This window comes from Grus americana, chromosome 5 (assembly GCF_028858705.1).
Source record: "Grus americana isolate bGruAme1 chromosome 5, bGruAme1.mat, whole genome shotgun sequence".
In the NCBI taxonomy this organism is placed as follows: Eukaryota; Metazoa; Chordata; class Aves; order Gruiformes; family Gruidae; genus Grus; species Grus americana.
Genome location: NC_072856.1, coordinates 24,156,387 through 24,181,419, shown reverse-complemented (window position 1 = coordinate 24,181,419; position 25,033 = coordinate 24,156,387). Strand labels below are relative to the sequence as shown.

The 25,033-nt window shown below is 37.2% G+C and overlaps 1 protein-coding gene across 10 annotated transcripts in view; it reads left to right on the top strand.

The window, feature by feature from the left end:
* LRRC4C (leucine rich repeat containing 4C) overlaps window positions 1–25,033 on the top strand; it is a 564,871-nt gene that overhangs the window by 310,751 nt on the left and 229,087 nt on the right. For 9 of the 10 annotated variants that reach the window (XM_054828450.1, XM_054828448.1, XM_054828447.1 and 6 more), the window contains one exon: window positions 4,323–4,460. The gene's annotated coding sequence lies outside the window, so the exon portion shown is untranslated. Of the gene's footprint in view, window positions 1–2,398; window positions 2,452–4,322; window positions 4,461–25,033 lie in introns of those variants that run through there. The other variant, XM_054828452.1, reaches the window with a different exon arrangement.

The window sequence follows — 25,033 nt, the reverse complement described above, 5'->3', positions numbered from 1 at the left end:
AAGCCAGCTAAAAATGAGTTAAGGCAATGACTTATCAATTACTTAAATCAATATAATACAGTGTTAAAGGTAGGAATGTTCACACAGAGACTTCAAATAGCATTAGTGTATACATTGCAATTTCATGCAAACTGTGTATGTAAAACATTTAAAAGCTTTGCAACCAGTAAAAAGCTCCACTGCACTGTCCTGTTTCCCAGTCTAGCTCAAAGCTGTAGCATCTCAGGCTGTTTCTGTTACATTTAGGAGCTGAAGGGACGGATTTGAACATGATGTGAGAATGATTTCCTCTGAGGAAACCTTTTGTGCCTGGAAGAGGGCACTCTGAATGAGCTGGTGGTGCTCCTTCCCATTTGTTTGGACCAGGTGGCTTCCCCTGCAAGGATGAGGGAGAGGATCTCCTGCTGCTGTTGTCCTTTAGAAGTAAATGCATCCCGGGCTGTCATTGGATATCCTCATAATTAAATATAACAACTTACATTCTGCCTTGCAACATAAGTAATCTTTTACACCTGTATAAGACAGGTACAAAATGTTCCTATTCTGATTTGCTAGCAGTCTACACTTGCGTAGTATTAATTCTGCACAGGTGTTAATGACTCCACCAAATGCCAGACACTAGAGAATGAATTGAAAAAAACAGTGGTTCATAGCAGGGAAAGTTAACTAACTACCTTTGTGTTGCCATTACTTTTTATTTTGTTAGAAATGGAGTAGTAGCCAAGATTTTATATAGGAGGGCAATGAAACTATCATTGAGAATGGAGAACTACCCCTCAAAGAAATTGGGTAGCTTAAAGCAATGACAGAATAAGAAAACATCTTTGAAAAAAAGTGCCTAAAGTTTGGCCCTTGCCCTATGCCTTGGTAAAAAAAAGGTTTATCAACCTGTCTTTAATCAGTTTTACATCGCTGGAAACTATATCTCTAAAAGCTATATAGTGGTTCATGCATGCAAGGCATTTTTTTTATGTGAATACAGGAATATTGTTTAAGAAAGAAAAAGATATTCTTTATTTAAAACATTTTTTAAAAATAATCTCATAGTTGAGTGCTGAGTGAACTTACTTCAATGAGTGTACTAGAAGTCCATGTCAGAATTACAGTATAGGAAACATTTTAATCTTATTGCCCCCAGGCGATAAGTAAGAGAAATATGTGCAAATTTTATGCCACATTCTGCAACTGTGACCAACAACTTGCATGATTTATTAGCTTAGTAGAAACAATGGAGTGATTTCCATAAAAATCCCAAGTACAAATCCAACCAAGACCTTTATATACAGAAAATTCCATTTAAACCTAAGAAGAAAACTTTTACTATTTGGATAGTCAAACAAGGAAGGCTGGATTAATTGATCTTCACAAGTCCCTTCCAACTTCAAAGATTGTCAGTGATTCCCAAGTATAGAATGAAAATTGTTTCATAATTAATCATATATGTAATTGCATTTATACTCCAGGCAGTTCCTCAATTGCAATTATAATGTAGTACTTGTTTAACTATAAAAAGATTACTGTTATTGCTTTTATTACAAAACATCAGTGTCAGGTTGTTATCACTGCTATATGCATTGTACAAATAGTTCTGTCTATTGTTCACAAGTAAAAAGATAAATTATATGATGAATTACTATTGCCATTTTACAGATGGAAAACATAGGCTGAAAGATAAAATCCATATGCTTGATGCTTTTCTATGCATAATGCCCATTACCACCCTTGGTGACCCAGTTTAAACATATGGCTGAATTAGAAACTGACCCTCAGTAGTCAGAGTCCCAGTCTCATCAGTAACCATTGCACCATCCTTTCCCTGAATCATATTTGAAAGCAGAACAGGAATTGAATGATGATAGTTACCAGTATATATGGTTCGTATGTGAGTGTGAACTCCGTGTTGTTGTTGAAATACCTCGACTAACTTTCAAGAATTATTGTACTATAAAGCTGGATTATTATTATTAGGTGCTAATTAATTCTGTGATATATTAAAAAAGACAGGACAGATTAAGAAAGTTCTTCACTGACCCAATACCTTAATACTTTTAATACTAAGTGACAGGTATTTCTGTAATTATAGAATAATAGTCACTATGTGCAAAGAGGGAAAATATGTGATCTGGTTTGGAGACTGGAATGCCATCTGATCGATTCCTGTACTGCTATCAGAGGTAGTTCCTAACATTCTTGTGAAGGATAAAATACTGATGGCAGGTAAAATATTTGAAGTTCATTTAAAATTTCGTAAAGCATTATTGTAAGATAAAACGTACCTCCTGTTCTCCTTTGGCAGAGTGGCTCTCATAATTTTAATGGTAATGTTAGGACAAATTCTGATCTTCATGCAGCACAGGAGTAAAATCACTTTCTACAGAGAAGTTCTTGGAATGATCCTGATGATTAAGTTTTAGAACAGCAGCAGCCTCTGTAGCTTTCCCTTATATAATAGTAAGTTAAACTGTGGTATGATCTGTGACTGTGAATGTGGCTGATGCATTTTTGTTTCTTATATCTATTTTTGTCCCCTAATTATTCTAATTTATTATGGAAGATGAATAATATATATATATATATCAGTGGTGTAGGTGTATGTATAAAGGTTTTCTCCCCACTTTAAAGAATAACACTTTTTAACTTTTATAATATATTCCCTATATATTATATTAATATATTTTTCTGTAAAATTAAATGTTTCTTTCTCTATTTTTATATTCTATACATTTCCTGAAGAATATATTTATTTTTAATATTTGTGTCCAAATGGAAATTCTTTCTGATGGTAAGAAACTATCAGATCCCTCCAGTTAAGTTTTAAATAATGGTTTATTTCTTTTCTAGATCTTGAAGCTATTTTTTCTTCTATACAGAGAAAGCAGTCAGCAGAGACAAGAAGCTGACAATAGAATAATTTAATTGCAGTTAATTAAAAAATCCACTGGATCACAATAAGTTAATAAAAGCAGGTGATAATATCTCGTCGGGATAGAAAATCACTGTTTGGAGAAAACATGACTGCTGTGATCAAAACATTCCTTGTGTTCCCATACTGCATATTAACTAGACACATAATTTTCAGTTATTCAGAAGAATTATATAAAACTGATGAGATATGATACACAATGACTAGCGATGTGCACTGATGTAATTTCTGAAATTTAAAGAGAAACTGCAAATATTATAATATCTCAAATTAAGCTCAGTATTAGTTATAAAGGAATGTTAACACATTTTTCTCCCTGAGTTTTCCTCCACACATTACCTTCAAGTATAGAAGAAATGAGCCTTCTGGAATTCAAGTGACTTATACTAACCGTGTTTTCTATGGTATTTGGGTTTTGGCATGAGCTTGTCAGATACCATACATCTGTGATCTGTTGATTAATTAAGGTTCACCATTATATTTACTACCAGATGTTTTTTACTTCAAAAGAGAAATTACATTTCCAGGTATTTGAACAGCTGCATCATGTGCAAAATTAATGTAGGTTAACATAATACACACCTGCCTTAGAATTTTGGTGTTTTTCAGTGGAATAACATGAGTTTCAGATGAATAAAATATATAAATAGCCATTAATGACTGTCACACATATATAAAACCACAATGGAAGTAGACTGATCAAAAGGTTGTCCTAGGGGATAAAAAAAATATACGTTGTTCAGATCTGCAGTTAGTAGGGAAGATTTATGTATGTCATGGGGATACCTGGCTTTTAATTCATGTCAGGACATAGCTCTACTGTGTCAGAGACAGTTTCTCATGAAGAATACCCAAGTTCAGAGGTATTGTACATTTAGCATTGTTGAATGTACAGTTTCTGTTAGATGCTATAAAATGCTATAAACATTGAAAAAACCCCTCTAACCCACAACAAAATAACTAACTGCATCTCGATGTATGCAGTTCAGAAAAGGATGATGATTTTTCTGTGTCATTGAGTCAGGGTGTGAATTGGCATTATAGTATGTGGATATTTTGTCTGGTAAATGGGACAATGGCTATAGTATAGACTACCCACTCTGTAGTGTCTCAAGAACAAGTTCCACATTATTATTAATATTATTGTTGATGAAGATAAGCAAAACAGAATATAACCTCTAGTCAAAACCAGATGAATTTTATTTTCTATGTTTATAAATTGTGTGTTTAAATGGTCTAAGAAATTTTAAGTACTTGTACTTCAGAGGTGTTTCTACTTCATAATTAATCATGAGATTTCTAATATGTTCATTATAAAGCACATTATAATCTGGTGCTCTGTCAGCATGAGACACACTACACCATAAAATGTTATCTTTTTTCCCCCCAATACACACAGGTTGCCAGAAAAAAGGAGCGTGCAATGGAGATTGTTAATACGGACATATCCTAAGATACAGCCTACCATTTGAGAAAATAAATACACTACACTTTGGCATGGAGGATAATTAATTGTACCATGAATTACTGAAGACAGGTAAACTGAAAATCACTTTCCTTTCATTCTTTCATTCATTAACACTATGTGTCTACTAAGGTCTGCTGTTATCTTCTTTCCAAACTTTATTCTTGTCTGTTCATCTGTACCTTTTCATAGAATCACATCTGGTTGTCTAAGGTAAAAAAAAAAAAAAAAAGTCTTTAGAGAGGTGATTGGTAATCAATTTTTAGGACAGATCTTACACTGACTTTTAAATTGGTAACTGTAGGCTCTCCATTGGTAGCAGAAGTAAATTATAAGGAATGGATTTCTTGGGACTCATCTACATCAGTCTTGTAGTCATGTTTGTGCTTAAAGCATATGCTGGATCTGGAAGCCAGTTGCATCAATAATGAAGATAGCATTTGAAAAACTCTTGGACGGTCTCTTCTTCTCTCTGCCTTTTGCCGCTTCATAAAGCAATTAAATGAAGCTAAGGATGCATGCCATTGACCTCTAAGTAAAGAGAGAAAACATTTAGCAATGTAAAATGAATTTTAAAAAGGCACAGACTCCTTCCTTTTTATTGTGTTAGTATCAGAAATATACTCCTAAATATAGGATGTCAGGATAGTAGTAGCTCAGGCATCCCTGTAGCAGACAGGGCACTCTACCAGAGTTTGCAAATTACGTGTAGTAACAGAATCACAGCACCTAAATTAAATATAGTCAAAGCAATAGATGACATTTTATTCTTAAGTTGATTATATTACCTGGGAAGCATAAGTATTATTCATTAATATTCAGAAAAATCTGCATGCAGTTCAAGTGACGTGGGGGGGCAGCAAGCACAGAGCCTTTTATTAGAACATCAGAGTTCGTTGATGTGAGCACAATCTTTTATTTTGTATTTGTACAGAGGAATACTAAATCACAAGAGAAATTTAGGGTACTGAAGTTCTTTCCGTACCATGCATCTGATTTTTCATTCTTTGCATCTTTGTACAGTCATGGCTGTGAAAAGTGAATTCTGATGGCTACCAGCACTGGAATGGGCATTTTACATTTTCACTTTTCAAATAATTAAATAGATTCTGAAACCTTTCAGTGGTGAAGAATCAGTTCTAATTTTGTTTTTCCTTACACTAGAGTTTTCTGAGATTTTTTTCCTACCTGTGAGTATGCCATTAAGTGAGAATTATTTTGATTTGTGAGTTCCACAACCATTCAGATCTTAACAACAGCTTTCCAGATAAAAAACAGAGAAAAACAGAAATAATGATATGATAAGAACATCAGGTTTTTTCCAATTATCTTTTTCCCCCTCAAAGAAAAGCAATCCATATAAATCAAGGAAGGTCATTATTTTCTTCTAAAGAATAATTTGTTTTCTTTTTTTCATACTTTTCAAATGTATAGAAAGTCATTTTACTGAAGAACAGTTTTAGTATGCCTTATGGTAGAATGCTACTATATTCTGTGATAACGCTAGTAAAAATTAATGGGCAGTGATGACTGTCAGGTTTTGGAGACTGCTGAGAGGTGTTCTATGGAAGTTTTGGTGTGTTGATGCAATACAATTGGATAACTTTCAAAGATGGTGATGAGCTAAATTTGAATAAATTTGCATTGGTATTAATTTAGAGGCAAACGGAAGAAAGATAGAAAATGTAAATTAATTTCTAAATCTAATAAATGTGAAAACATGATGGATGCAGACTTGTCTGATTTGATATTTAGTCTTTCTTTTTCTTCCTCTTAGGAAAAAAAAAGAGTTAAAACTAACTTTGTACTATAGATATTTATTTTATTACTGCCACTTGTCTTTGAGAATTCCTGTCTCCAATCTGTATACCACCTGCTGGGTGGAATTCTGCTCATTTATTTATATATGTCTTACAGCTTCAGAGGTTTTTTTGCATGCTATTTACTGACAGGTCATATCAGGAATTTTTTTGGCTAATATATATAATTCCTCAAATTGTATTTGTCTTAGTATAGATAGTAACATTGTCAGTCTTAGACTTAAAGAAATATTTTTAAAAATACATTTTAGGATTGCTTGCTTATACTGCAGAAGAAAATTGTTCTGTATGAATTAACATTAACATTCCATAAACGTATGCTTGAAATATATGGTTTTTACATTGCTTGAGGAAGCACAGATGGCATATATGGTGTTTATATCATTTAACTACTCATGCTATTATCTTCTGAATAAAATGAGAAATTCCCAGGCTTGTCATGATGATTCAGGGATGTGTTACAGCAGTTAACCCTTTTCCCCCCCCTTCAGCTCAAATGGTAGGTTTGCAGGTTTTTCAGTATCCACAAAACCTTGTTATCAAATATTGGACATAACTTGGACGAAACCATAGCATTTAAAGTATTGTGCAATAAATACACTTGTTATGGTGTTGCCTTTTTTTTCCCATGAGTGGCTTAATTTTAAATAATATCATATTGTTTAAAGAAGTTCTGTTGTAATGGAAACAAAAATTGGAGTTTATGACAGTTTTTAATGCAAAAAATGTTCAGGTGCATTACCTGTACTTGAGCAGTAAGGATTTTTAAACAATCCCTTCATAAAAGCCTTAACAACAAAAAAGTATCTTCTTCAGCTAGTGCAACTTGATGAAATGGAAGGTTTTAAACCTGAAAATTCTTATATCTTTTGAGCAAGAAGGGACATGTAAAATGCAGCTCCCTGTTGAAAGGGTTGGCCCATCTAAAATTTTTTTTCAATGGAGCAAATCTTTTCAAACATGTCTGAGAAAGCCCTTAGACTGAGCTATATCTTTCTCTTCCATCACCTAAGATAAATCGATGTGCCTTAGGTATTTTGCTCTTATGGGTCAAATTCCGCATTACATCTCAAAGTCTGGACAGCTAACCTTTTTTGAGAGAAGGCGAACGTTCCAAATAATGCTTGTTATGAACCACCAACAGGTGATATGTCAATAGCATTTACTTTCAAAATTTCATACTCAGCTTGGGTAACGAATTGGACCTGCTGAATCCGTGTCCTCTCAGACTTTGTCATCTGCATCAGCAAAATTTCCTTGGAGCTTTTCCCAAGAAGCAGGATGAGAACCAATGCACTATGAGAAAAGCAGATATTATGCTTGCAGCTTCTGCAGGCTTCAAGTACAAAACATCAATTGAAAATAATGGCTCAATACTTAATGCCTTTGTAATCCAGATAGTATAGTCCTCAAACTCCACTGCAGTAAACTAATGAAAAAATATTATAGATAAACTTTAACATGCCCCAGAAGGATCAGAATGATCATGAATATACTATGCTTTAAAGACTGATATTTGAAAAATCTTTGAAATGGTGGCCTTGCAATCATAAATCCATATATCCTGACCTTCTTGGAAAACTGTCTTTCCTGCAAAAGATTTTCTAACTGACCAATGAAATCTAAAAGCCTGTTTTAGCAACAGCTTCTATTCTTAGGTGAGAAATGTTAAAAACTTCAATATTAGAATATTGGTACTCTTTAACTTCTCTAATTACTATGAGACTAATGGGAGAGGGCAAAAAAGCAAAGGACAGAAGTTCAAATGTCAAAACAGAAAAGCTGGAACAAATATTTTTTAAAATATTTGAAACCCTGTTGGATTAAGGAGTTTTTATGTGACCTTATGTGACATTCAAGAGAAACAGTTGTTATTGCCGAGTGATGAAGAACTGAGTGGAAGTGCTCAGAGTTAGTCCTCAAGGAACTGAGGTGCTGTCAACAGGTAGTTTGGCAGATAATGCAAACTCTTGCAGCCAGTCGCTGATGACAGCTGCTTCTTACTGTTCAGCTGCAGAAAGACAGGGCTGCTTTCTACTTGGGTTCTCACTCACTGCTTTTACTTGCACACTTCACAGAAATGTTTGCAGTGTTATGTTCTCTTGAACTTGCACTTTCTTAGTAACACTTTGAATTGCTTGATCCAAACAAGCAGCAGTGTTGCCAGAACTGTAATATTTTACCCTGGTCCACAAGACATCATATATCTATAGTTTAAACCTTTCTCCATGGGTTTTCTTCTTTTTCAGAGATGTTATTTGCCACTGAACCCATGTTTCTCAATATGGTTTGAAAACCTCTAGAAGAACTTGGCCTGTATTTGAATTGTAATGAAACCTGAAAGCAGAGGAATTCTGATAGTGTTCCAGAGTATTCGAATTTTGAACTTCATATCACTTGTAAATTAAAAATGTGGCTATCGGAATTGTGTCTAGAAGATGGCAGAAAAGCCTCTCAATATGTAAAAATATATTGGATTAAAGGGTGTCTTATAAATATTAAAATTAATTACTTTAGAAGAAAATAATTACAGTGACTGAAATTTTGTAAGCATCAGTACTTTTCATCCATCTTATTTTCTGTATAAACCTGATTGTATTTTTAATGTGTGCTCAAAGAGGAAATTTTCGCAAGTGAAAATTTGAGCACAATTCCAGTTGAAATTCATGAGAACCATTTGTCTCATTTCCCACAGTGTCTTTGAAATATTTAGCATAAATCTGAGCATTGTGTCTCCCCTGAGGCATAGGAAGCTTATGGACAGCTCAACTTGTGATTCAAGGTGTGCACTATATTGCCTTGCTGTGTAAGCAAACAACTTTGACTCAAATGACTGTTTCTCTTCACCCTCCCTGCTGCCACCACAGGTAGTTTCCACATGAAGCTACATCATTATGTTGCTGATCAAACATTGCACTGAAAATCTCCAACAGTTTAAATTCCCTGTAGAAGGATATGACACTGTTATTATGGAAGAATGCTTTCAAGTTTGCATTTGCCAGGAAACAAATAGCATTGCTTGGGAAAATGATCAGTACTGCTAAACCAACTGAATATACTGATATAAGTTAAGAACTTTTACAATTCTTAATAATACCCCATTTCTTTCATTTACAACTCTCTCACCACACTTTAAAAAAACCCCAACACCAAAAAAGTTAGCCATGTGATTCAACAGAGATATGATACTAGGCCCCATCTTGGAATGTAACACATTAGCGGCAACATAATCCTATGTCTATTGTTTCTCTTATCTGTCTGCATATAGATGTTTTGACATTTTAGATCCTTGATAAATCACTTGAAATGGATATCTGCTTTTTTCTCTTTTGTCTGTTTATCTTTTTTATTTCTTCTCTCTTTTTTTCATAAAGCTTCATATTTCCAACTCTGAAAAATTATAGGATATCAAAACTTAGAGATTCAGGAGTGAATATTTCCTACATCATGGGACAGAGAGTGACGATTACTGAAATAGAACAAAGAATATGAGGCTCTGCAGTGGCTTATGAGACAGAAGTATAAACTGTGAAAATGAATTAATGAGCAAAGTGCAGAGGGAGAGTGAAGATCAAAGGTTCATGGTTAAGTGCATTATCATAGGAACATCACACAAAATGGTACATAATCAAATGATTACTTGCAAGGCTAGAAGGTCTTTAAAAAATATTATCTTTTACTGTCTTGATTCACATATCTGGCTTAATATGTGTGGTTTAGTGAAAATTAAGCACTCTTAAATTACTGATACCAGCAACCTAGGAATTACTACAGAAATAATTTTCAGTGAATACTAGAAGTATGTGAAGAATTGTTTGAGCTGTATATGAGAACCCCCTGAGCAAGGCTGACATATGGCTGGTGATATCCTGTAGGGAAATGTACAGTGCAAGGAGGTAATAATATTCCTTCTTAGAAAATAAAGGTCACGAGTATATAGCAAATGCCAAGATATCATCAGGGATTTTTTTAGAGCCTATTGGGTCTGTAAAACCTCAGTAGGCTCATGTATTTCTTTAACTGTAAAAAAGGATTCAGTTTGGATCAAAGAATATAAGGGCTTGTGAGTGAGGTAGAGAAAGAACTTCTTCCTAGCTTGAGCTAACGGTTGCTTCTTCTAGGAGGATATGTTAGTTTTGGGAGGTTATGCTTTTGAGACATTGATTTAGAGCACTGTTGATTTCCTACTGTGTTGGGTTTTGTGTGGCAAGGTTTTGGTAGCGGGAGGGGCTACAGGGGTGGCTTTTGTGAGAAGTTGCTAGAAGCTCCCCCTGTGTCTGATAGAGCCAATGCCAGCCGGCTCCAAGATGGATCCGCCAAGGCCAAGCCAATCAGCGCCTCTGTGATAACATATTTAAGAAGGAAAACAAAAGAGTTAAAAAAAGCTTTTGCAACCGGAGAGAGGAGCGAGAAGATGTAAGAAACTCTGCAGACACTAAGGTCAGTGAGGAAGGAGGGGGAGGAGGCGCTCCAGACACCAGAGCAGAGATCCCCCTGCAGCCCGTGGTGAAGACCATGGTGAGGCAGGCTGTCCCCTGCAGCCCATGGAGGAAGGATGAGGGGGTGTAGAGATTCCACCTGCAGCCCGTGGAGGACTCCATGTTGGAGCAGGTGGAGGCACCTGAAGGAGGCTGTGGCCCGTGGGAAGCCCACGCTGGAGCAAGTCCGGGCCGGACCGGTAGACCCGTGAAGAGGGGAGCCCACGCCAGAGCAGGTTTGCTGGCAGGACTTGTGACCCTGTGGGAGAGAGCCCACGCTGGAGCAGTTTGCTCCTGAAGGTCTGCACCCTGTGGGAGAGACTACGCTGGAGCAGTTCGTGAAGGACTGTAGCCCGTGGGAGAGACTCCATGCTGGAGCAGGGGAATGTTGAGAGGAGTCCTCCCCCTGAGGATGAAGAAGCGGCAGAGACAATGTGTGCTGAACTGACCGTAACCCCCATTCCCTGCCCCCTTGTGCCGCTGAGGGGGGGGAAGGTTGAAGCCGGGAGCGAAGTTGAGCCCGGGAAGATGGGAGGGGTGGGGGGAGGTGTTTTAAGACTTGATTGTATTTTCTCATTGCTCTACTCTGTTTTGCCTAGTAATAAATTAGATGAATCTCCTCTCTACATTCAGCCTGTTTTGCTCGTGACGGTAATTAGTGAGTGATCTCCCCCTGTCCTTATCTCGACCCAAGCCTTTTGTTATACTTCTCCTCTCCCATCCCGCTGGGGGAGGGGTGAGTGAGCGGCCGCGTGGCACCCAGCTACCGGCTGGGCCTAAACCACGACACCTACAAATTCAAAGTCAATAGAAGCTAAGGCACTAAGAATTTCAGAAGTTCCGTTCCTATATTTTCATATATCAATAGTACTATGGATAAATAAAATATATTTCTGGAAATGTATATTTTAAATGATCATATGTTTAAGAATGTTCTGTGTTAACAAATGATTGATTGAAACATCCAGTAATCAGAAGCTTACCTTTTTTCCTTCTAGATTATCCTTTTCATTTAATATAAAGAATTATGAAAAGTAATTGTTTGGTTTTTTTTTAAATGGTAGTGGTGATCACTCCAGGTTCTGAGTGATGGATGTTCATATGGCAGAAGTTATTTTTATGAACATGTTATCTCTAAGTACAACTGGCATGCTCTTAGCTTTTAGGAGTATGTTCAGAAGGTAGGAATGGAAATAAAGTCATGTTGTTGATGCAACCAGATAAGTGTTAAGACACGTAGGCAGAAGAAAGTACAGCAGAAGTTAGCACAACCATTACCTATTCTGTACATGGAGAAACACACATTTTCAATTACCATCTTTGCCAATCTAACACTTATTGGCCTATTAACTTATTTACTTCTCTATTGTAAATGATTTTGGAAATATACATATTAATTGATGTGTAGTCCATGCATTTATATAGAGAAATATGAGAATGCTTCTGTTCATGTTTGTGGTATGCAGAGATTTCCAGAAAAAAAAATTAATATTTTGAAGAATGCATGTGATAATAATGCCAGCAAAATATTTGATTTGCCATACTCACCTTTATTTGGAATTCAGTTACTGTATTCTGTCTCTCTGTTAAATATCAGCTTGTCTATGCATGAAAATATTTACCTCTGCCTTACTAATTATAATTCACTACTTTTGAAAATATACCGGTTTTATTAACATGAGGTTGCTTCTTGGAACTTTTTTCTCCTAGAGCAACCTTTACGCTTGCAATAAGCTTCAAAATCTCTCTTTACAGCTTTTCTTTTCATGGTAACTGTAATAGTTTTCTGTTGTGTGCAAACTGCTGGTGTACTGAGAGCAACACTAATTTATATCAGTAACCTCTTCCTCTTTGTCTGCCGTATTGCTGTGTTCTTGTTCCTCAGCATTTACCATCAAGTTCATCTGTATTTGTAAAAAGCTAGCACGACGCAGCTCTCATCTGCACCTGCACTGTGGGAACAACTTGTTACCATGGCTGTCATCAGAATTCGTATCAGTATTATTATTCATTGCTGCTGATGGAGATTTTTGTATCTCTAATTTTTATATAAACTGTGCAGACTGCCTTAATTTGGGGAATTTGATGACTCCATGATAGATAAGCTTTCCTTTCAAAATAGAATCTGTGTATATAGTTTGTTGATATTCCAGTATAGATCACCTATCCATTCAATCGAAGCTTTATGATGAATTTTAGCATTATGGGAATCAGCATACATGAAAATTACAGGGGTTTTTTAGTAGACAGATAGGTAACAACAACAAATTCAATTAAAAAAAATTATCAAATTACTGAATTAAATTTGATGAGTTCTGCATGTGTCCTGGTTCTGGCAAGGACAGAGTTAATTTCACAAGGAGCCAGGACAGGTGAGCCAAGCTGGCCGGGGGCTATTCCATACCATGTGACATCATGCTCACCATAAAAGGGGGCTAGTCAGGGAGGGGCAGTAAATGTCTGTAAAAATACTGAACTCTATAGAAATATTTTATTCTCCACTAATCTATTTGTCCTGTTTCCAGATGTAAGATTTTAATCCACTGTGCTTTTTATGTCTAAACAATCTGTCATCAGATTACTTGAAAAACTCTAAGAATATAATTTTCTGAGTCCTATTACTATTAAAATACAGTGCTGTATTATACTTCAGTATTACTATTAATCTGGTTCCTTCTATTCCTTGGCAAGTAAGAGTATGGTTAGGATTCTGTATAAGCAGTAGTTGATAGCATTAGATGAGTCTATGATTCTTTAGCAATTGTATAAATAGGAAATTCTCAGATGCTTGTAGCCTTACAGATTTGGGCCATAAGATGTTTAGCTTTGTAAACAGGTTTGTAAAAATAAACAGGGAAGCTAAAACCATAATGTTTACTATAGTGCTTTTTCTGGAATGCTGCCAATATGACTGGGAAGATCACTCATGAGATTATTCCAGCAATTATACAAGGCTATAGATCTAGTAAAGCGTATACTTTATATAACTAAACAATAAAAAAGCAAAATAGCAAGTGGGAGAGAAGAAGAAGGGAAAGTCATTTAACTGTGGTTTTGTCAAATGCAGCACTGTATTCACTCACATTTGATGATATAGCATCCAGCTCCCCGTTCTCCTTGTAATCTGTCTTTCACACCAGATGTGTGTGATTTATGAAGAGATTGTGTGGACTTAGTCTAACTCCTGATGTTCAGGCACTTCCCCAGGTCAGGTGGAGTCTGCAGTTTGTAAAACTCCTGTTTTCCATGAAGAAAATATTTCCTTTTTTTTTGGTATTGCTTCAAAATGCATATTTAGAAGAAATAACTCTGACAATATTTTCTCCATTTTATTACTTACTTGTGATTGGGATGGGGTGGTTTTTGTTTGCTGGTTCTTCTGCTCTTTAAAATACAATATTTTTTACACTAGGAGACATTAATTTGTGGGAATGTCTGTACCTAGAGCTTACTAACTTCTAACAGCTAAAACTTGATTTCAGTTTGTAAGGAGAACAACAATTGTTAGGCTCAGAGTAAATGCTCTGATGCTTTTGAAAATGTGGTTTGATACCAAATGGTATGTAACACTAAATGGCACATTTGTTGGCAGATTCACAGAGAGCTCAAAGAATCAGTAGACTTGTATTTTTTTGTTTGTTTGTTTTTAAGGGAAGACCCTTAATAGCAGAGCTAGCTTCAGGTTGTGTCCAATCAAGCCAGGTCTGCTGATTTGCAAGGAACACCCTCGGAGCATTCTTTGTTCTCTGCTGCTTAGTGCCATTAATCCATGAAATGGTTGAGACTGAGACAGGGCAGGGAGGTAATTCTTTAACTACTTATAGCTTGTTTCACTGAATTCTTTGAGGTTTTTGAGACTAGTTAAAGCACCGCCAGCTTGAGCTAAATTGGGAAAAGTAGGAAAAATGAAGAATAAGATTCAACCAGAGGCATGTTAGTTCATTGTTGAAAGGGATTTTGTTGAATTAGCAATATACTTCCTTCCAGTAGAGTTTCACTTCAGGAATTACTCAGGCAGATTAGACAAGCAAGCATCTTATGGCAATTCTCCAGGTGGAGCCAAGTCAGTATTCTTTATTTATTATCTTTTTAGTGCTTTGAGGAACTGCCCTCTCGTTGAATTAGAATGCCTTCAATCCTCTGTCCTCCACTGATACAAGGGAATAAGGATAGACTGTGAAACTGAATGTAATTACTGGGGGCTGTGTGCATGTGAAGCAGTTTTTTAATGTTAGCACTCCTTTCAGAGTAACAAGCAGGTATGATCATGAGGAAGAAAGGAATGGTTTTGGTCAGCTTTTGCATTTGCATGCTCTTATACATTAGATATGTAAACATTGTGTAGGTGTAAATAAAGGACTGGCCTTATGGAACCCGTACATTTAGCTTAAACAACATGTACTTCCTAAATGCTTTTACAGTTTTGCAAGATCTGTGAATGCAAGAGTTAAGGCCATTACACTTCCCTAAACCTGCAGATTTTTCCTTTTTTTTTTTTTTTTTTTTTTTTTTTTTTTTTTTTTTTTTGTAAATGCAGGTCAGACCTCCTATCCAGGCCAAGTTTATTCAAGTTTCACTGAATTTTTATGTAATTCATTGACAGTGAAAGGTTCCTATATTTAGAATAATAGGGAACCAGGATGTTCTAAAGGAAAAGCCAAAGCATGAGAGGAAGAGATGAAAACTGCTAGTTTTCTCATGGTATGGACTGTGGTAATGGCTTTTAGATGCCATGCTGTCCAAGTGGATCCAAATGTAAGGAAAGCAGAGACAAGTGTAGAAGCATTGGGTCTGGGGCTGATCAGTCTGTCTGTTTCACTTGTCCAAGGTGTCTTCAGTCCTATTCCCATATCTGTCATTCCAGAGAAGAGCTTAGAATGTTTCTTCCTCCCAGCTTCATGCTGCTGATGATTTTTGACTTATTGTTCCTGTGTATAGATAAAGAAAAATGAATGACAATTTTAAAAAACTCTTAGATTCTGCACACAAGAAAAAATTTCTCCTCTTACTCCAATGGAAAGATGGAAGGATGATCAGCTTTGAGAAAGAAAGTTGCTTTAATGCTACTTGACTTACAAAAGGTTTGCATCATGTTAAAATTTTCATGTTGTTACTGGTTTTGTTTTTGTGGGTTTTTGAAGAGTGTGGAGAATAAAACTAGGTAATACTTTTTTTCTACCTTTAGCCTCCTTTGCATTGAAATATAAAGAGGAACTTCCATGCAGCAGTAGTGCTGCTCTGTTATTTTGTGGTGAAAGATAATGGTACCATGAAACAAATGTTTGGACAAACTCACTTATTCTATAGCAGAGATCACAAGATTTCTGGTCTGGTGACCTACAGTGCCAAAATATTGATATGGCTGAGAACTGCAAGATGTACCTGTGTACCTCAGAAAACTAGCATTAGTGGAATAGTTCATAGGTGGAGGATGGTAACAGCTTCTTAGGGCTTAGTTCCCTGTTTAGTGATGGGGCTCAGCCTGGAGGTGCAACTGGATTCCTGAGCAACTCCGTGGCGTTAGCTTCACAGCTCCTTCCGGGGAGGTGTGTATTGCTCAGCAGCACCCACATCATGATAGCTTTGCTGCCTGGGCACTCTCTGTGGACAGGAGAGAAACAGTGGCTTTGATGGATTTAATGACCCTCTGGAGAGGTACCTATGCTTGCCAAATAAGTGTAAAGACTGCCTAGGTATACAGTTTAGACCAACTGTCTGACTTTTAGATAAAGTCAGGTAAAATAAATCCCACTGCAGGTGATGCAAGCAAAATTCAGTACCTACTTCCATCTCAATTTGCTCAGTGGAATCCTTCCTATTACCTGCTCTGAGGGAGAAACACCATACAATTGGCATAGCCAAACAGGAACAAATAAAAGCTATACAAATAAAAACAAATAAAAAAGCTAGTTTTGAAAAACTAAAGGTGAATTTTCAGCTTCTGAAAATTAGCATAGCTTTCCTGAAGTCAGCAGAGCAGCACAGATTTAAGCCATATGAAAATTTACTCCATACATTTTAAAACCTAAAATTCTTTGTAATTAAAAATGTTGGCTTGACCATATGGGATTGACATCGAGTTTCCCAGGACACTTTCCCTTCAGCAAATGCATTGCAGGCCTGTTCTGATTTTACTGTGCCTATTTAATCATTATTTTTTGCTACTATTGCCAAGAATGGTGCCAGTTTTAGTTTGACTGTTGACAGTGATTTTTCTGAACATCAGTCTGCTATGCACTGTGCTGAGATTCACCAAACTTATTTCAAATAGCAAGTGAGAACATCCCCCCCTTTACTCCTCCACACACTGCTCTTAATATAGGGATTGTATTCACATCAAAGCTGTCAGAAGGTTTCTGTGATCTCATTAGCTATACTTATTTCTACCTACAGAATAAATGAATCATCAACCGAAACAGCACTAAAGACCAACTGGTAAGACTCACATGGCTATATGAATATCCATGCTGAGAATAGATATCTTCTCAAGTCTGCAGATTCAAGTTGTTAAAATTGCTAGCTTCGCAGACCTAAAAAGGGTTAAGTCATTTCTGAGATGAATTTAGTTCCACAGTCTTTAACATGGAAACAAGATTGTTAAACTCTTTAACAAGTAGTTTTATAATTTCATGTAGCATATGAAAAAAACCCCACTTTCTATTTAAAGAACACTGAAGCAACTGAACTGAAAATACATTTTAATGTTTCTGGATTTTTTTTTCTTTGTTTTTGTTTATGTAGTTAAAATACAGAGTAATTTCATTTTCTGTCTGTGTGAGTTAAATTAGATAGGTGGTACTCAATAGAAATTAGCCAAGTTGATTCAGCCAATTTAAATGCTTCTGAATATAAGCATGCGCTGTAAGGGAGTGAAATCAGATTAAATGGGAAAATGAGGAGAGATTGGACATGGCTAGAAGCTAGGTGTTAAATAAGTGATGTAAGGATATTGGTGGTGGATGATAGCAGGTATAGACCTGCATAGTGAAAAAGCAAAAGGATTCTGATGTCTAGCTACTGGTTACTCACACTAAAGATAATTTTAGAAGCTAGTGGGAAGAGTGGTCAGTAGAAACTAAAATCTGTAACAACCAGCAGCCATTTCTAGAGGAGCTGGGCAATACAGAGTGTGTCTGTCAGCAAGTTGAGGCAGGTACGTCTCTGAAAGTTGGGGACTCTCATTCACTTTTCATGGATGAGAGAGAGAAATAGGTCTAGCAGAGAAAAGAGGGAGCATTCAGACATGGTTAGTCAGACATGAAATTTTTCTAATTCTGTGTCAACTTTCTTTACAGTTAAGGGGAAAGAGTTCTACAGGTTTGACAAAGTGACATTTATTCTGTTGATAAGGAATATAAAGTAAAAGAAAACATAAAACTCTACATCCTCTCTTTCTCGTTCAGTGAAACATAGATACACAGATTAAAAGCATTCTTTGTACAGAGGAGCTCCATGTGTCATTGCCACACACGGCTCCTCTATGCCCGTGCAGAACCAATCTAGTGGAATAAGTGAATATCTGACCAATCAAAACAAATCTTACATCAATACACAAACACACTCATATTCTGAAGTGCAGGAGAAACAGTTTGTCCTGGCATAGCTTTGACAGGAGTGTGTGTCTGCATCTGTCTCTTTTCCAGAAGCAAGAACAATAAATCTGAACTGGGATTAAGAATTCCAACCTATGCAACTGAAACTTTATATTTCCAGAATTCAATGCCTTATTTTTAGGGGGTTATAAAACTCTTACAAATAGAGGAATGACGTTTGTAGATGGTCATGTGTACAGAGTAGTGTCCCTTGTGATACTGTGGGGAATTTCCCAAACTATCAGTCTGAGATCAAAGTACATTGCATCAAAATTGAGTGTCCTAATAGTCTCTTCAATCATATCACCTTATTATCAGATGCCAGAAAACCTCTGTTTATATTCAAAGGACAATCTTCATTGTTTCCACATCATGCTATATTGTTCTGAGACAAATGTTCATAGTCGAAAAAAGCAAAGCTAGTTAAGTACTGAGAACCTATGTGACTCAAAAGGCAAAAATTGCTATGTATAATCAAGTCTTGCTACACAGGAAAACGTTCTTCTCAAGTAAATTGGCTGACTGTTACAAAGATTTACATGATCAGTGACCTTTGAAAATCTGGTATTTCAGTATCATGAACTTGAGTAATAAATTATGTGATACAGTTTAGCTGATTTAGCCGATTCCATTCACTGCCAATATCCATGTCTGTGTGTCTAGATCCAGAACCGAGGAGTTCGGTACAAACGCTTTGATTGTCGTGCAGTCAGCTTGTGTGCGGTCAGGTTGGCTGCATTTGGAAACGAGGAAGTAAGGAGTTGGCTGTGGCAGCCTGCCAGAGGCAAATGAAGAAGGCAGCAGCACTAGCTTCAGGAGAGGATGGAAAGTAGTCTATGGGAGCAGTCCTGTGATACAGAGCAGCAAATACCAGCACTGAACTTTCCAGCAGTTCATTTTGCAATGGTGGCCAGCCCTCGTGATCTTGACAGGACATGTGCCATGCACACCAGAGTACTGCGCTGCAAAGATGGGAGCGGAACAAGGCGGAGGCTCCCAATCTCATTCCCCTGCAGGTGGGCAGCCTGACTTCCGAGTGACCTCAAAGTGTCAGTGTCAACAGCACCTTCCCTTTCTTCACAAACATACAGCTGGTAGCAAATAATACTGCCTAGAAGCCTCCTAGGTGTCTACCAAACAATCTTTTCCAAAGTCTCGGGTTGTGTGGTGCAGACAATGGCATCAGCCAGTTAATTACACCTGAGTTAATAGGGAAGCTGTAAGCACAATCAATGCTTTTTCTTTTCCCTTTCCTTGGAAAGGGAGGTGCTTCCAGTCCCATCCACTCCTTACATCTGGGAGCAGGGAAAGCAGCTGCCTCTGATTTCTTCAGGGCTCTTCATACTTACAGGAACAAAGGTTCAAGTGCATGGATGGCATTTAGATAGATATGTGTACCAAACTGAAGTCAGTAGTATCCCGCTAATGCCACGTATCACAGGGATGCTCTGACAGATAAAAGAATTTGGAGATAAATTATTTATCAAACATTCTGATTTTTTTTCTCTTTTTTTCCCTGATGATAAGTATAGTCATTTTTCAGGAAAAGTGATTTTATATATTATGTGCCATTATAAACAAATGACTTAATGGTTATGTCATAGACATAGGTCCTGAAATCTGTCAGAAGGCAGCCCTTTTACTTTAGTTCTTGTCTATAAAATGAAAAAATGATTTACACTTGCTGTGCACGTACAGTTCGAGCATTGCAGAGAAGTCTTTGCCAGAACAAGATACTTTATAATATAGTAATACCCTGGGTTTGTTTTAATTTCACCAAGTTTATAAAGTCTTGCATCAAGACAGAGCTTGGAAATAACATCATTTTTTTTTTTCTTATTGTCTAATTTATTATTTATCTATCTTATCTCTATCTTTCTTATTTATCTCACTTCTAACTGTTTTAGTGTAAGCAGACAGGCTGTAGTACCCAGAAACACAGCATGAGAGACATAGTTTCAGCCAGTATAAATTAGTGTAGCTCCTCTGAAGTCTGAGAATCTGGCCATTAATATCATGTAAAGTTACTGGGTTTTGATTTCCAGGAGAGTTGACAGAACACGTACGTCTCCAGGTAAAGTAAATGGAAGAGATAGGCTCAGTATCTCTGAAAATCAGGCCCGTGATTTCTAATAGGTCATAGGAATTTATAAACAAAGGATTAAATTCTGCTATATCTTACAGTCTGTAAGCCCACTGACCTAGCCACAGTTACACAGTTGTGTGGTACATAGGTATAATTCAGCTTATAGAGAATCCTGGTTTTGACTTGTTTTTTTTCTTTCTAGTTTCAATCTGCAAACGTGTTTGCTTCCAGATATATTTTCTGTGTTATGATCCACCATGTTGTTTACAATTTCCAGGTTTTTTTTCTAAAACATGTTGATACGTCTGGTAAAGAAACACAATGCATTAGGGCAGATGGGAGGTTCTGGGTAATGCCTGTGAAATGTTTGGGGAAACTGAGTAAGATCTTTGCTGCAGGGATCCGCTGAAGCTTTAAATACCAATTCCCTTCCAGTAGGAGTAGGCAAAGGCTAAAAAACTATTTTGGACCTTACCCCCTTTCTAGTTCAGGCAAGTAGCATTAACAAATGTCAGGTCCAATTGAATTTTGCCTGTGCTATGATTTGTCCATCCTCGAGGCACATGCTGCCCATGAAGGTGACAGAGTAACAATTATTTTCTCCAACTTCAACGAGTTTTCACACACTTGGGGATCCTCCTGATTCACTGTACAGATTATCACTAAAAGTGAAGTGTTATGCTAAAACCAGATTGTAAGTTGTGTTACTGTGTATGTTTGTATGGATAGAAAAAAGGAATCACAGGGCAAAAGTCAAAAACCTGAAGTAATGTAAACTTCTGTTACACTTGACATTTGAGCTTTTCCAGTGAGTTCTTTGTGTAAAAGTCCATTCCTGGGCATTACTGTCACTTCTGCTTTCACTATGGAACATTAACTCTGTTTTCATTGCTCACATCTGGCAATGATCAGATGAAGCGTGGCATATCCAAGCTGATAACCTATCATTTGCTTTCTTTTAAATACAGACATATACACATATTTCAGTACCATCCTTTTCCTGCTGGCTTCTTTTGTTCAAATGCTGGTTCTTCCATGTAGAAAAAGAAAAAAAAAAAAACAAAACCCTAACAAAAAGTATTTTTTTTTTCCCTTCACTGATGAAATATTTAAAGATGTGCCTGTGAAATTACACTTGCAGGAGTGAGTTTTGTTTAGGATGAAAAGAATTAGAGGAGGGATGTAGCTCTTCTATGCCTGGAGTGGTGGGTTTGGGAGTTGCTAGTGAAAAGCCTTGCCTTGGGAACTAAGAGATGAAACAAGCTACTCCACTGATCTTCCATTTCTAGAGATACAACTGTAGTCTGAGATACCAGTTATACTTTCATGTAGCCTACTGTCAAGATGGATTTCCTAAATGCTGCAGCACATTGGAAACTGTGGAGATAAACTGTTTTGCAAAACCGCTGGTGTGGCAGCTTGAAAGGAATGCCAGGTAATGACGTGCTCGCCTGGACATCGGCTGAAATCTTTTTGCATATCTCGCAGCTCGCTCAGGGACAGGGATTGGGTGATTACCTCTGGTTCTGCCTCTTCCTTCTGTTCTAGTGATGGTCCCAGTTCATTGTCATCCCTTACTAAGCAAACATTTTTTTGTGTACTTCTTCTGTATAAGGGCGACTGATACTGGCACGAGTTGTTTTTTGGCTCAGCTGCAGTGCCTGTCCACAGAATTTGAGTAGTGTCAGTGCCTGTCACTGGGGTTGGAGTAGCCACAGTGCCTGTTGCTGGGGTTGGAGTAGCCACAGTGCCTGTTGGTCTGTTTTCCCCCTCTTCCCCCTGAGGGTGCTGCCTAATACCAAGCAGTGTTTGGTGGATACTGGCGAGGGCCCAGCACAGTGTGGTAAGTTGTGCCTCTTTGGAATAACCACAGCATTTTACTTTCAAATATTCTAGCACTTCATCCGGGTCCTGTAGTTGTTTGGGAGTGAAGTTCCAAACCATTGGAGGTGCAAAGTTCTCTAGATACCTGCCTGTATTCTCCCACATGCCATGCCACCCATGACCATCCAGCCTTGGGGCAGATCTCTGGGTGGTATTCTTAACACAATTTTTTGTAACCCTAAACAAGACCTGGAACGCATTCAGGAGACATAGCAGTAGGAGCATGGTGGCTTGAACATCCCAAGGGTATTCAAAATTCTCAAAGGCTGCTATGACCAACCTGAAGGAAAAAGGGGAGGTGAAAGAGCGGGAGAAAGTATCCCCTGCTGTGTTCCCCATAGATTGGGTGTGGTTATTAATAAATTCTGAGAGATGTCATGTGAGGTACAGCATGACAGCAATGCCACATACAAATAGCAGCTTAACCTCATGACCAGTGATGTTATCATATCATAAGTTGATATCACAGAGTACAGCAAAATGAGAATCCCGCTCCCTCTCCCAGAGGTGACAAACAGTGCCGCAGGGAATTCATACAGCAAGTGTGGGTTTACACAATACGCTCATGCGAACAAACAAAACACCATTGTGACCAGTAACTTTTTACCTAATATAATAAATAGATATAACAACTTTGATTTAACACACTCCGGTCAGATCTGTCATTATCTCAACCCTTTGTGCCTTACACTGGGTGTCAAAAAGGGCTGTCATGGTTTAGCCCCAGCCAGCAGCTGAGCACCACGTGGCCACTCACGCACTCCTCCCCTACAACCAGGCGAGAGGGGGTGGAGAAGCGGAAGTAAAGGTAAAACTTGTGGGTTGGGATAAGGACAGTTGACTGGAACAGCAAAGGAAAAGGAAAATAACAACGGTACCTATAACAGAATATACAAAGCAAGTGATGCACAATGCAGTTTGCTCAGCCGATCAGACACCCAGCCCAAGCTGCCACTTCTCCCCAGACAGCCTCCCTTGTGTACTAAGCATGACATTGTATGGTATGGAATACCCCTTTGGCTAGTTTGGGTCAGCTGTCCTGGCTGTGTCCCCTCCCAGCTTCTTGTGAATATTTATTCTACCCTAACTGAAAACCAGGACTTGAGGCCAGAGCGATAGAAAAGTTTGGAGATTGTAAAATAAGAGTGTTTACAACCATGTAATTGTATTACAACTTTTGAAGTGCTAATTTTCCCTTACCCCTGCAGGCCCTCCTAGTCTTCATAAAAAGAAAGGGCAAAGCTGAAACAGGTCATACAGACTCATAGAGGTGAGTAAAAGTTAAGCTATTGCCTATAAGACTTGATATTCCAGTGATTAGTATGTTGAAACACAGTGAATTAGGTAAGGGAAGTTGGAAGAACCTTGCATTTTGTGCTGTATTTCTTCTCTTGAGCATTGGGTGTTAGGTGACTTTGAAAAGAAAAACTGCATGTTTGCTGCAGATTCAAACACCTCCTATAACTGAAGTCACTAACTCAACAGGAATTCCTTATGTCTACAGGTCAATCATTCATTTTCAGAATTGCTCAACTTTTCGTGCGGATCTGTGGCATTTTCAGATTTAGAGGCAGCCAAGTGCATGAACTTCACTAATTTCCATATACTGTGGGGAAAATTATCCAGAATGTTTTACATTAAAATTCAATACTCGTACAGCACACCTTCCATATAGCATTGCTGCAAATTAAACTCACTTATACATTAGGAAAGGTGCCAATGCAATCATAATAGAAGGCTGAAGTGCTGAAATGATAAAGTAGTTCTTTTGCTGCCTTCCTTGGCACATATTCAGCACCCTACTTTGAGTCAAACATCATACCCCATTTGGTAAGACTCTTTAGAGTAATAAAAAATTATGTATTATGAACCTGATTCGAAAGGAGAGGATGTGAGGCACGTTGGAATTCTGATACAAAATAACCATAGGTTTTTCAGTTGATGCATAAAACAGTTGTGGAAATTTGGTTCTTATGCATGTGTACTTCTGAATGAAGAACTTCTTAACAGTGACTCTTCAGTAAATGTCATAGGCATATAGTCCTTGTTTGGACATTTGCCAGACTGAAGAGCAGCCAGTCCCCCATTCTCATCTGCTGGATTAAACACATTGAGTGACTTTGTTCATGAAGCGATGTCATCTGCGTCAAAATCATGTAGCATGTCATTTTTCTGTGCACTCAGACTGATTGATTAGTTCACAGTCGTTCTAAATGTATTTCTGTTAAATAGTTTGTAGAGCCGATTGCTTTTGAAAGGATTTTTTTCATTGAAAAAGATCATTAATCCCAATAACACTTTGGAAAGGAACTGTTACTTTGGGTATTTTATTTTTGTTTCAGCATTTTCCATAGATATACTGTTTGCATTCATTTTTATTGGAAATGTTATTAAAATGTTTATTGGCATTTCTAATTTCTGGCTGATCTAATGTTCAGTAAATGATACAGAATATTTTAATGACTTCCTAGAATTCCCCCAAATACTTAAAAGAACAACAGATATTGCTTACAAACACAGTAACATGAAAACAATATTTTATAATGTTTATAATTTTTTTTAATTCTTTTGTTTGTTTAAATTTCTGATGCATTTTAATGCTATGTTTTCCTTACCTGTAATTTCAATTTTAAAATAGCATTTGGAGGCACCGTTTAAGTGTCATGGGAAATTGTTAAACAGAAATTGTGTTCCACCTTGATGTGGAACACAAACAATACCTGTTTTAAATATATATAAGTATACGTAAATACATATATATGGGTGCACAAGTAGTCCTAGTAAG